The sequence below is a fragment of the Egretta garzetta genome, unplaced genomic scaffold, assembly GCF_000687185.1.
Source record: "Egretta garzetta isolate BGI_Z169 unplaced genomic scaffold, ASM68718v1 scaffold4, whole genome shotgun sequence".
NCBI lineage: Eukaryota > Metazoa > Chordata > Aves > Pelecaniformes > Ardeidae > Egretta > Egretta garzetta.
Window position 1 is genome coordinate 701,049 of NW_009259329.1, and position 11,906 is coordinate 712,954.

Here is an 11,906-nt window from a genome sequence, read left to right on the forward strand (position 1 = left end):
CACCCTGACGACCTCATGACCGCTCCTACTGTCCTGGGGGAACTTGCCAGACTATTGCCAGTGAGGACCATGTGGGCATTCTCCATGCCACAAGCCACTCACTCTTGGTCTCCGACCTGCCCATGCTGCTCCATCCCTCCCATCATCTTGTCTATCAATTTAGGGCTTATCCAGTCCAGTGCTCTGAACCTTTTATCCTTACTCAACAGCCATGCCTGAATGAGAAGCGCACCCACATCAGCGGGGAGACAAAGCCACCTCCGGAGGAGATCAACCCATGCACGGTGCCTGTTGCACCCTCCTGATGCTTCACCAGTGCAGTTGTCCTCCCAGCTCCTCTACCTCTGAGCCTGCCGGCTCCCGCAGCATCGCCACTCCGAGAGCGAGCCGGTGGCCAGCGCAGGTTGCCATGGTACCCGTGATGTACCTTAACTGCATTGACATTAACCGCAAGGTTACGGCACGGCTTTTCTGATCCCGCCGCTATAAGCCCCGTGGTCTTTGTTGCCCGGCTATCGCCTGGCACAGCTCCAGGGCAGAGCTACGGTGCTCGGCTCTAACCACCGTCTCCATACAGTTCACTCTGCCTTAACAGCAAGCGAAGCTCAGCGTGGGATCACTGCCACCTCCCTCACTAGATTTTTTTTTTTTCCCCTCCTCTTAAATCACTTGTTCATATTCTCAGTCTTAATTGCATCATCACCCAGTTTTGTCTGGGAATCTATTCCAGGAGCAGGAGGGTGTCTAATATAAAGCTACTGGAGGGACGGCGCCTGCCCGTACCTCCCAGAGGTGTGGGCACCATTACAGTGAGGGCTGGTGCCCGCAGAATGGGTCTATCAAAGTACCATTGTGCAAAAGGGTCTTGATCTGTAGAGCAACGGGCTGAAGGAGCTAAGAAGCAACCCCCAGTATTCCCCAGTTCTCCCAATAGTGATGGTCCTGCTCCTGTGGGGCTCTTCTGGATCTCCCTCTTGCCCAGGGAAAATCTCAGCTTCCAACACGTCCACACAACATCTGCTTATGGTGTTCTGTGGATCCCAAAAACCACAGGGAGCTGTGGCTCTATGGGCTATTGTTTCTTTACCCAGAAACTCAGCAAAATGGGAGAAGAGTCAGAGTTTGGACTCCAGTGAAAAGCTGTCCTACAAAGGGAAGGGACACCAGTGCCTTATTTTGCTTCAGATTACCTAGAAATCACCAGAGAGGCAAACCTCGCTGGCAGGGGGACCAGCTGGGTCACGGCGGGCACAGATGTCCTGGCTTTGCTGGGTTTCAGAGCAAAGGGCTCGTGCATTCACCTTAAGTGCTCCGGGAACCCAAGCTGCGGCCAGGGGGATGGGAAAAGGATGCCAATTCAGACCCGGAGACGGGCACGGGGCCAGTGGGAACAGCTTGGTTAAGCTGAGCATCGGTCTGAGATCTAACACATTTGAATCAGCAGGACTAGGTAATCTATGCCATGTCTCCCTGGGAAAAGCAGGGCTTAAAGTCAGGAACCTTTAGTTGGGATTGCTAATGACAACGTTGAGCCAGGCTATGTGATTACAGGCTATTGATTATTCTCCTCCTCTTTCTGGAGAACAGCAAATATTGTTCCTGGCCTGAAGAAAGAAGAACGGATACGCAAGCAACTACAGACTCCACATAGTCCAGCTATGACAGCACTCAAGGTTTCTAAAGTAAGCTGGGAACAAAGCAAAGACACATATGTGAAATGAGATAAAACATTAAAAGCATTAGGAGTACGGCCATGTCAGGCAAGCTGATGGGTCTTTTTAATAAGAGTGCTGTTTACAGAAAGAAATTCCAATTAATGTCATCTGCCAGGATTTAAGCAAAGAACTTGCTATGGTGAGAAATCCGTAGTTATGCTGGGGGTGATGGCAAATGAAATGAGCTGTCAGCCAGAGAGGAAGATACGAGGGGGTTGCTGAAAAGGGAGCGTCTAGAGATGTTTCTAATGGAGTTCCTCACGGCCTGCTCCGACTGCAGTTAGGTTCTCTCACTGGCCAGACGGGACCAAGTAAGAAAGGTGCTGGGAAAAAAAAAAAAGAAAAAAAGGAAGATGGTAGTTTGAGAGGCATCACTGAGGTCATGGAAGACTTGGATATCACTGGAAAGATGATAGGGTCATCAAGGAGCCTAAGCCATAAAGAGGGGATCTGAAGGATCAGGGTGATGAGACGAGAGAAGCATTAAGGGTAAGGCTCTACAAGCCCTTATTTGGAAAAGCGCGTTCAGGTCCAAAACATTCTCTCAGGGCTGGATGCAGGGAAAGCTGGGCAGGTCATCAATGGGCTGTGAAGTTTTATCATAAGAGACCAGAAGAGCTCAGCCCAGTGAAAAACCAGCAGAAAGGTAATGGCTGCTGTCTAAGAAAAAACCCATTGGAGAATAAGGAGCAGAGAGGGTCAAGCGCTGTTAAATGCAAAGGCCAAGAGGAGCTCAAGCACAGCGTCCTAGGCCAGCAGGGAAATATTTCAATGGGAATCAGGCAGCACTCCTCCTCATCCTGAGGCTGTCCTGACCTGGGCGCAGGACCCCTGATTTACTCACCAAAAAAAGTTTTCTGGTGTGGCGGCAGCGGTTACAAAGAGCTGCTCGTCTGGACCCTGCTGGGTCTCTCCAGTTACCTCCCAAGGCCTCAGATGCTGGTGATGACTGCTACCCAAAAGATCCTGAATCAACTGAATAGACCCATCTAGAGGACCTGTAGCAGGCAGCAGGTCTGGATGTTCCTACATTGAGTTGTCTCCCCATTATCCACCTTCAATGTCCAAGAGCTGCCTGTGCTCCAAGCCCTTGTCAGCAAAGCTGTGGTGGTGACAGAGAAGAAACAACCCTAGGTTTGTTCTAGGGCTGGATACACAAAGCACCTGCAAGATCTCTTTGTCCAGAAGCTCCATCTCTCCCGAGAGTCTGCCAGTTCTACAGCAGCATTGCGGTCAAGGATGGCTGCATCTCTACTGGGACCATAGAGCTGCATGTGCAAGCACAGGGTGGATTAGCATGGCCATTGTGGGGACATGACAGCTGTCACCACCCCATGGCCAGGGTTGCGAACAGGGTAGCAAACCACTGGCCCAGCACTGGGGCCCTCCCTGGTGTTTCCAAGCCCTCCTCCCGGGTGGCTTGGGGCAAGCGGAGGAGGGCGATGAGCATCCCACTCCCTGGTCTATGGGGTGAGCTTCCCCAGTGCCTGCTCCATATGCGCGGCAGAGTGGCTTGGAGAAGAGCCAGCGTGCAGAAAATGAGAAGCAGATGTAATCTCAGCAGAACAGGAATGAGGGAACACAATTAGAATGAGTGTCGCAATAATTAAAACACCCTAATGAGTGTGCTGGCAGGGAAGGTCTCTGCTACTACACTGCAGGTGAGGAACTGATGCAGTGTCCTCCCCCGAGGACCCAGACTTGGCATAAGGAGAGCCAAAATCCACTTTCTGAGCTCCCAGGAGCTCCCTAGAAGGATTGCCCAGTTTGGGTCTTCCCCACCAGCCCCAAAACACAGATTTGCAGTGCAGGAGTCCATCTTTCCAGCTGCAACCCCAAGCATCCTACAGCAGTGACAGCTTTTAGGAGGAGAGGGAGCGATGGCTCCATCCCAAGGGAGCAACTTGGAAATAAGTTGGACAAGTTGACCGTGAGCCAGCAGGGTGCCCTTGTTGCCAAGAAAGCCAATAGCACCCCGGAGCACATTAAGAGGAGGAGTGTGGGCCAGCAGGGCGAGGGAGGTTCTCCTCCCCCTCTACTCTGCCCTGCTGAGACCCCACCTGGAGCACTGCGTCCAGTTCTGGGCTCCCCAGGTCAAGCAAGATGAGGAACTCCTAGAAAGAGTCCAGAGGAGAGCAACTAGGATGATGGGGGGACTGGAGCATCTCCCCTACGAGGAAAGGCTGAGGGAGCTGGGCTTGTTCAGCCTGGAGAAGAGAAGGCTGAGAGGGGATCTCATCACCACCTACAAATATCTCAAGGGTGGGTGTCATGAGGACGGAGCCAGATTCTTCCTAGTGGTGTCCAGCACCAGGACAAGGGGCAATGGGCACAAACTGAAGCAGAAGAGGTTTCAGTTGAATATGAGGAAAAACTTGTTGACTTTGAGGGTGCCCGAGCCCTGGCCCAGGCTGCCCAGGGGGGCTGTGGAGTCTCCTTCTCTGGAGATCTTCAACCCCTGCCTGGCCGCTGTCCTGTGCCCCCTGCTCTGGGTGAGCCTGCTTGGGCAGGGGGGTGGGACTGGGGGATCTCCAGAGGGCCCTTCCAACCCCCACCATCCTGGGATTCCGTGATGACAGCAAGAGGGATGCACGATCAAGGTGATATGAGGAGATTAGCTCCCCCGAAACACCGATAAAAACGTTCCTGCAGGTGGCCCTCTCTGAGCAGGGGAGGACAAGGGGGAGGTGGAACCAGACCCAGAGAACTTCAGGGATGAGCGGATCCAAAGGCAGGAGCAGAACTTGGCAAGGGAAAAGGAAACCCACCAAAAGAGGAGGCAAACGCAAAGCCAGGGTTCTCCAAAAACCCACAATCACACCCATGCTGGCTCCCAGTTTTCAGGTCCTTCAGGCAAGAAGCAGTTGCCGATTCGCACTGCTTCCTTGTACCTCTTGTGATGCCCAAAGTCTCACGCCAAGCCTCTGGTGTCACAGGAAGATTGTTTTTTTACAAAATAGCAGCACCAGCTGTCAGAGTTCAGCTAGAAATATGAAACAAAGCTTAAATAGACCATAAATAAGCCCTCAATAGATTGTTTTCCGTATATGCTTATTTCTGAGCGAATGTCACGAAGCTGAAGTGCTTAACCTGCCCCGAGGTAATTCCTCTTCGCAGCAGATATTTAAGAACTGCTTTATTCTTTGAAAACTGCCTGTGCTGTCAGTAACTGAATAATATCCTTAAAACCTGGACTTAGCCTGAGCTTATTTAAGCTTCATCTTTCAGCCACCGGGCTTAGGTACCTTTGCTGGGTAGAACAAGGTGATGAAGACACCTCTTATAACCCAAGCTTTCGCTTTAAAGCCTCTGTTTCCCATCTTCCCTCCTCAGTCACTTTTTTCACTGACTTTTCTCCAATTTATTAACATCCTTCTGATCAGCCCTGGTGACTAATGGCAATAAAAGTCACAGCCCTGCTATCGCTCAAGACTGCAGTTCCCCAGCCAAGGAGATCTGGAGTCCAGCTCCCATCCAGTATTCACCCTGCTTCCCCAAAACGCTTTCATTTTTAACAAAACGCGCACTGTTGGCCAGGTGCACCTACTGAACAAGCGATCCAACTCTCTATATCACTGAACTGCCATCTCAATTACATGCGTACCGCTCCCCCCGCTCTCTACATCCATCGGATTTTTTTTTTCAGAGATCACTGTTTGGTTTTCTTCCAGGCCATTGATCACCAAGGAGAAGCAGCCCTGCAGAACCCAGCTGAGCCTTTGGTGCTGGTCCACCGGTGGTCGTTACCCCTCAGACCTGTATCAATACGTCACACAAGTGCCCAGCCCAGGGTAACCACTTGTCCTCTGCCTTTGGTGTCCTTCCAGAAGAGTGTCAACCCAGCCCCTGAAGTCCATTGGGTCTCTTTTCAGTCAGCTCATGTTCAGGGGGGTCTGTGATGTCCTCCAGCTGGTCCGGCTGTGAAAGAGCCTAAACCTCACTGCATCTGACAGAGGTTCTTATGGCAGCCAGGCAATACCACAGGGGATACCTGTAGTATGATACCATCACCCGCTGGGCTAAATCCCAGTGAAATACAGACAGGAAGGGTTCATCTTTGGCAATCTCCCATTGTGTCCCAGAAAACAAACCGAGTAGATGTAGGCTGAATAGTGGACAGTGGGGTGAGTGACAAATTACATGGACTGTTGGACTCAAGGGTCAATTGCTGAAGTGGAGCCAGCAGTTGATTACAAGTGATGGCTTTCACAGGGCAATACTGGTACAGATCTAATCTCAAAACCCCAGAAAGCCGAAGGAAAGAGCTAACAGAAACCTCAGCAGATCCAAAGTCCTATCACCGAGCTGGAATAACACCGCACACCAGGACCGAAGGGCTGGAAAGCAGATCTGCAGCAAAGGACACGGAGGTCCTGGTGCATGCCTTGGCCAAGAGTCAGCTGTATGCCCTTGAGGAGATGAAGGCCAACTGCTGTCTGGTGTGGGGGAGGCATCAGCTGAACCCGTCAACCAAAACACAGGTGAAGAGAAGAGCTCCACTGGAGAGTGAAATGAGGGAGCAGTAGAAAGGGCAGAGGGTGCCAGAGCTAAAGGACTAATTTCCAAGAACTCGGACAACCAGTTAAAGCCTCCAGAAAAGCCACTACCCTGGGGCAACCCTCCCCAGCACACCTTGCCGCTCTCAGGGCCAATTCTCCTGCCCCTGCCAGGAGTCACGGACACTTCTTTGCTGGTCGGCATCCAAGAGGGTGGAAAGCAAACTGTCTTTGGCGAAAATTGCTTGCACACAGCCATTAGGAGAGAGTCATCATCTCAGATGTCTGATTATCACTTAATAGAAGGAAATGACCAAGCCTAACCAAAACTGGCAGCCTTTCATTGGCGATTATTTGATTCCTTCACTAAACTGGAGCCCTGGCCAGCTCAGCCCCTTCCAAGCCCCTCTTTGGGCTGCAGATACCCCTATTCGCCGCTCTAGACAACTCTGAACCTGGGAGGAGGTGTAAGGACAGGACAAGAGTACATCTGGGGACAGGGCTGACGTCCTCGGAGACCCCGGTGAAATCAGCCCGATGGGAGGTAACCATTTCCACATGTAGCTTCCCAGAATAAAACATCCCCATTGTTAACAGGAACAAAACTGGTCCCCACTTCAGCATTAAACATCGTCATAAAATGTTGTATAAAGCAGATCCTTGTCATCTTAACATTTGAAATGGAATGTTTTCGCTTAGAAAAGAAAACAGCATTTTTTTTCCTCAAAGTTAACATTTTCCCACGGAAAATACTGACCAAACCATCAGGATGCTGATGAAAATATTGCCAGGAAATCTTCATCCACAGGGATTTAAGGAAACACAGGCCCTCTTCTAGCACTACCACTAATTCACTGTGTTCTGGAGAAGCTGCTGTCGGGCAGGATTAGGTCCACCAAGCGTGGGAAGATGCCCTGAGGGCAGGCACCCTTGGGTGCCATACGGGGCATCAGCCACACAGCACCCCAGGTTAGGAAGGGATGAACTTTCCCTTTTTTCGCAACGGTAGCAGAGGCCACCCCTACCAACGGTGTCTGCAAACGCGCGTGGAAGACCTCAAAGGGGGCACGGAGAGTTTGTCTTGCAGGGCCCCAGCCTTGCTTTGGCCTTGTGAATGGGGCCTGTGTGTCCCCGTCCCCCCCCAGTATCAAAAGCTGCGAGTGAATCATTTGAAGAAGCTGGGCAATGAACTGACATTGAGTAAGCATTCGTGATTGGGAGTGTGTGACTCATTACAAATATTTAACGATGAGTTCATCGGAGCAAGACCTTAGCACATCCCTCAAGTTCCCTTCAGAAGAGCCGAGAACCAGTCATTATTTCTTGGAGATCACATACAAACACAGACACAATCCCTTATCCAAATACCCAAATCCACCTCCCCAAGAGCACCCGCACGCTCCGAACCCTTCTCAGTGGTGCCCAGCGCCAGGACAAGGGGCAATGGGCACAAACTGAAACATAAGAGGTTCCAGCTGAACGTGAGGAAGAAATTCTTGACTTGGAGGGTGCCCGAGCCCTGGCCCAGGCTGCCCAGGGGGGCTGTGGAGTCTCCTTCTCTGGAGATCTTCAACCCCCGCCTGGACGCTGTCCTGTGCCCCCTGCTCTGGGTGAGCCTGTTTGGGCAGGGGGTTGGGATGGATGAGCTCCGGAGGTCCCTGCCAACCCCTGCCATCCTGGGATCCTGGGATTCTGTGAACCCCCCCGGTGCGCGCACAGGGCGCTCGCTGCATACCCCGCACACGCACACAGCCTCCCTATGCGTGCCGGCACGCACGGCGTACGCGGTACGTACCCCGCCTCCATGTATGTACACGTACAGCCTCTCCCGATGAGTACGCACGCGCTCTCTCTGCACACATTTTTACTCCTTGGACAGCCCAGACCAAGGCACCGCTGATCTGTGCCCGAGTCCCTCATCTGATCCAGCAGCCCTGGGTTTTTTTTTCCCTTCTGAGGGTGTCCCATAAGACAAAGTGCTCCAGTCCCCGGGTGCTTACATTGAATTCACCCTCCTAACGCCTCTGCACAAGATAGAACATCCCAGAACATCTCACTGCCTCCTCCAGGGCCTTTCCCAACAAGGTCGGGTCTCAGGGCTTAGAAAACGCCTTTTTAGGCTAGTTGCCCTTCCCAACTTGAAGCCAACTTCTTGGATGCTCAGGATTGCTCTCTCCCTGGGACGTTCACCCCAGCGCTGTGCTGGGGTGAATCGTTTGGGTTGGAAAAGCCCTTTAAGCTCACCAAGCCCAACCGTTCCCCTACCCCTGCCATCCCACCACTAAACCCTGGCCCTCCAAGGCCGTATGCAATGAGAGAGCTTCTAAGTGCAGGAGCAGCAGGGGTTGGTGCCCAAGGGACCTTCTGCAGGGAAACGGAGGAGGAAGATGGGGAAGAAAGCCAAGCATCCTCCACAGGCAGCCTGTACTGCTCGGGGTTTTTTTGAATTCGCATTTTTCCTCGTGTTTTTAATAGCTATGAGAAGAAGAGGGGGTACACGGCCTCCATCAGCACAAATACAAGGATAAGTTTACAAGAAAACTGCCTAAAACAAAGAGCACGGGTGTTTATGCTCTGCGCAAACAACACCCAGAAATGCTGACTAATTCTTATACGATGGTAAGTAACTGTATTATTTTTAATTAGCAATTAAATGACTTGGTAATTTCTTGCATTTAAATAGTAACGTAAGTACAAACAATGTTAAGCAAATCAGGCCTTTAGCATTTAATTACCAGGCTCTCCTATGAATTATTTAGCAAGTGGGCAAATACACTACTCCAAAGAAATCCATTGCTGCAATTAAATGATTTTTAATTATTTCTTTGTCTGGGTTGCTGTCCTGCCTGGCACCGTTCATGCATTGCAGTGCCTGGGTGTTTCTGTGGATGGCGGAGCTGAATTCCCCAGCAGAACCAGTTCAGGTTGGCTGTAATCGTGCAAGCGTTGGGTTGCCCACCCCAACCTGCCCGGCTCCCTTTGCCGTCCCGCAGCACCGTACATCTGCACGGTGCCGTGGGCACCAACAAATCACCACCAGCTACCCTAGAGCTATCTTCGGGAAGGTTTTAAACAAGGAACGTCCTGGATTCATGAAAACATGAGGATCTCCAAAACCCGCCTGCCCCCGGCACTGAAAATAAGTCCAAGGATGCTCAGAACAGCCACTTGCTTTCTTAAAATGCAGCTGAAGTGGATTCTCCCAGAGCTCCCTCGTGGCCAATCTGCATCTCACTCATATCTAACCTAAATCTCATTAGCTCCAAATTAAACTGAGCGCTTCTCATCTCGTCCCAGCAGATGCAAAGAACAATTGATCACTTCATAACAGCTTTATGTGTTGGAAGAGTTCGCTCCTGTTCTTTGCTAATCAAATCCAGCTCGTTCCATCAGCCCTGCCAGCCCTTCCTAACTCCCTCAAGTCCTCCTGCTTTCTCCAGCGGGGTGGGAGCAATGCTGGGAACACAGGCTCTGCAGAAAGGTGGCAGAGGGATGCATCTTAGGCAGGGAACCAGGCCACCCAGGAAAAACTCTGCTGAGGCTTCCTGCTCCCACCTTTCTACATTGCTTCCTGCTTTCAGAGCGTATTTATCAGCTCTGGTAGAACGTGGGACAACCCAAGAAGAAGACAACAATGGCAAGAGGAGAATCCTCCTGGTAATACCTCCCTCGTAACCGATGATAGGATGAGGGGGAATGGTTTGAAGTTGCGCCGGGGCAGGTTTAGGCTAGACATTAGGAAAAACTTCTTCACCGAAAGGGCTGTCAGGCTCTGGAATGGGTTGCCCAGGGAGGTGGTCGAGTCCTCATCCCTGGAGGTATTTAAAAGAAGGAGAGATGAGGTGCTTAGGGCCAGGGTTTAGTGGTGGGATGGCAGGGTTAGGTTAAAGGTTGGACTCGATGATCTTAAAGGTCTTTTCCAACCAAAGTGATTCTAGGATTCTAATCCCATCCCAAGCAGCGCTGAGCCGGCTTGGTGGGAGGGCGGCCGACCCAGGTCGCAGCCAGACAGGGCTGGATCGCACGCACTGTGCGGGAGACGATTCCTTCTGAGGTCAGAGGGGAAGAGCTGGAGCCTGGCAGGGTGCTCCGGGGCTGGAATGGGATCATTCCACGAGAAGCCTCCCACTCGGGTAGTGGCATCACTGCTAAATCCCAGCGCTTGCCAGGCAGCGTGTTCGACTGCAGCTCCAGTTGCAGAGGGAAATGGAGAACATTAACAGAGGCAGCCTTAAATTAATGCATCGTCCCCCGCAGGTGGTTACCCCCCCAGCCCTGCGCATCAGCACACATTTCCGAATCAGCAAACATCTCCTTGTAGACTTGAATTATTCAAGCCATGTCAGCAAGACAGCTCACCTTTTGCCCAAAGCTGCTCCATGTGTCCGCTCCAGCAATGGCAGTGTGTGAAACCATCCCCTTCCACTGCTCTGGGCTTCCTGTCTGCTGGCCGGCAAGAGCAGGCGGGAGAAGGAGCAAGGAGGAATTGCACAGGATGCTTTCCTGGAAAGTACTCCAGAACGAGGGAGGTTCTCCTCCCCCTCTACTCTGCCCTGCTGAGACCCCACCTGGAGCACTGGGTCCAGTTCTGGGCTCCCCAGTTCAAGAAGGATGAGGAACTCCTAGAAAGAGTCCAGAGGAGGGCAACTAGGATGATAAAGGGACTGGAGCATCTCCCCTACGAGGAAAGGCTGAGGCAGCTGGGCTTGTTCAGCCTGGGGAAGAGAAGGCTGAGAGGGGATCTCATCACCACCTACAAATATCTCGAGGGTGGGTGTCACGAGGACGGAGCCAGATTCTTCCTAGTGGTGCCCAGCGCCAGGCCAAGGGGCAATGGGCACAAACTGAAGCAGAAGAGGTTCCAGTTGAACGGGAGGAAGAACTTGTTGACTTTGAGGGTGCCCGAGCCCTGGCCCAGGCTGCTCAGGGGGGCTGTGGAGTCTCCTTCTCTGGAGATATTCAACCCCCACCTGGACGCTGTCCTGTGCCCCCTGCTCTGGGTGACTCTGCTTGAGTAGGGGGGTGAGACTGACTGATCTCCTGAGGTCCCTTCCAAGCTTGCCATTCTGGGATTCTGTGATTCTGCATGAAAGGACCGTGCTTTCTCACTCCTTAGCTCAGCCCAAGGTAACAGCAAAACCAAGGGCTATGACTGAGCAAGCTCCTGGGGAGTTTTTCTAATTCTTTTGCTCAGCGACGAGGAACCTGCGGCTGGAAGGGACCCAGGAGCCAGCCAGCGTTGCCGCAACCAAGGTTGTACAAATCCTTCCAGAAACAGATCCTGTTTCATCAAACCCAGCTCAGCCTCTGTTCACCCAGGCTGTTCCAAACCCCCGTTGCTTGGATGGGCTGATTTCCAGCTTGAAGGGTGGCTGCTGGCCCTTCTGCCACTTGTAGTGGGCAGACACCAGGAGGAGAAGGAGAGAACATGCCCCGGCGAGGGCTGTTCAACATCTGGCCTTGTGTTAAGGAACACAGCAGCTCAGCTCCACCACATCACAGCTGAGAAGTCAACATCACCCACCCAAGCCTGGTGGCCTGGCTGCTATGGGCATCTACAGAGTATATGAAACATCTCCTGGGGCTCCTGACATCTAAAGAGCAGACACCTCAGACCATTCCCCATCCTGCCCGTGCTGGGCTCAGGCCAGCCCACCATTTCATAGAATCGTTTAGGTTGGAAAAGCCCTTTCAG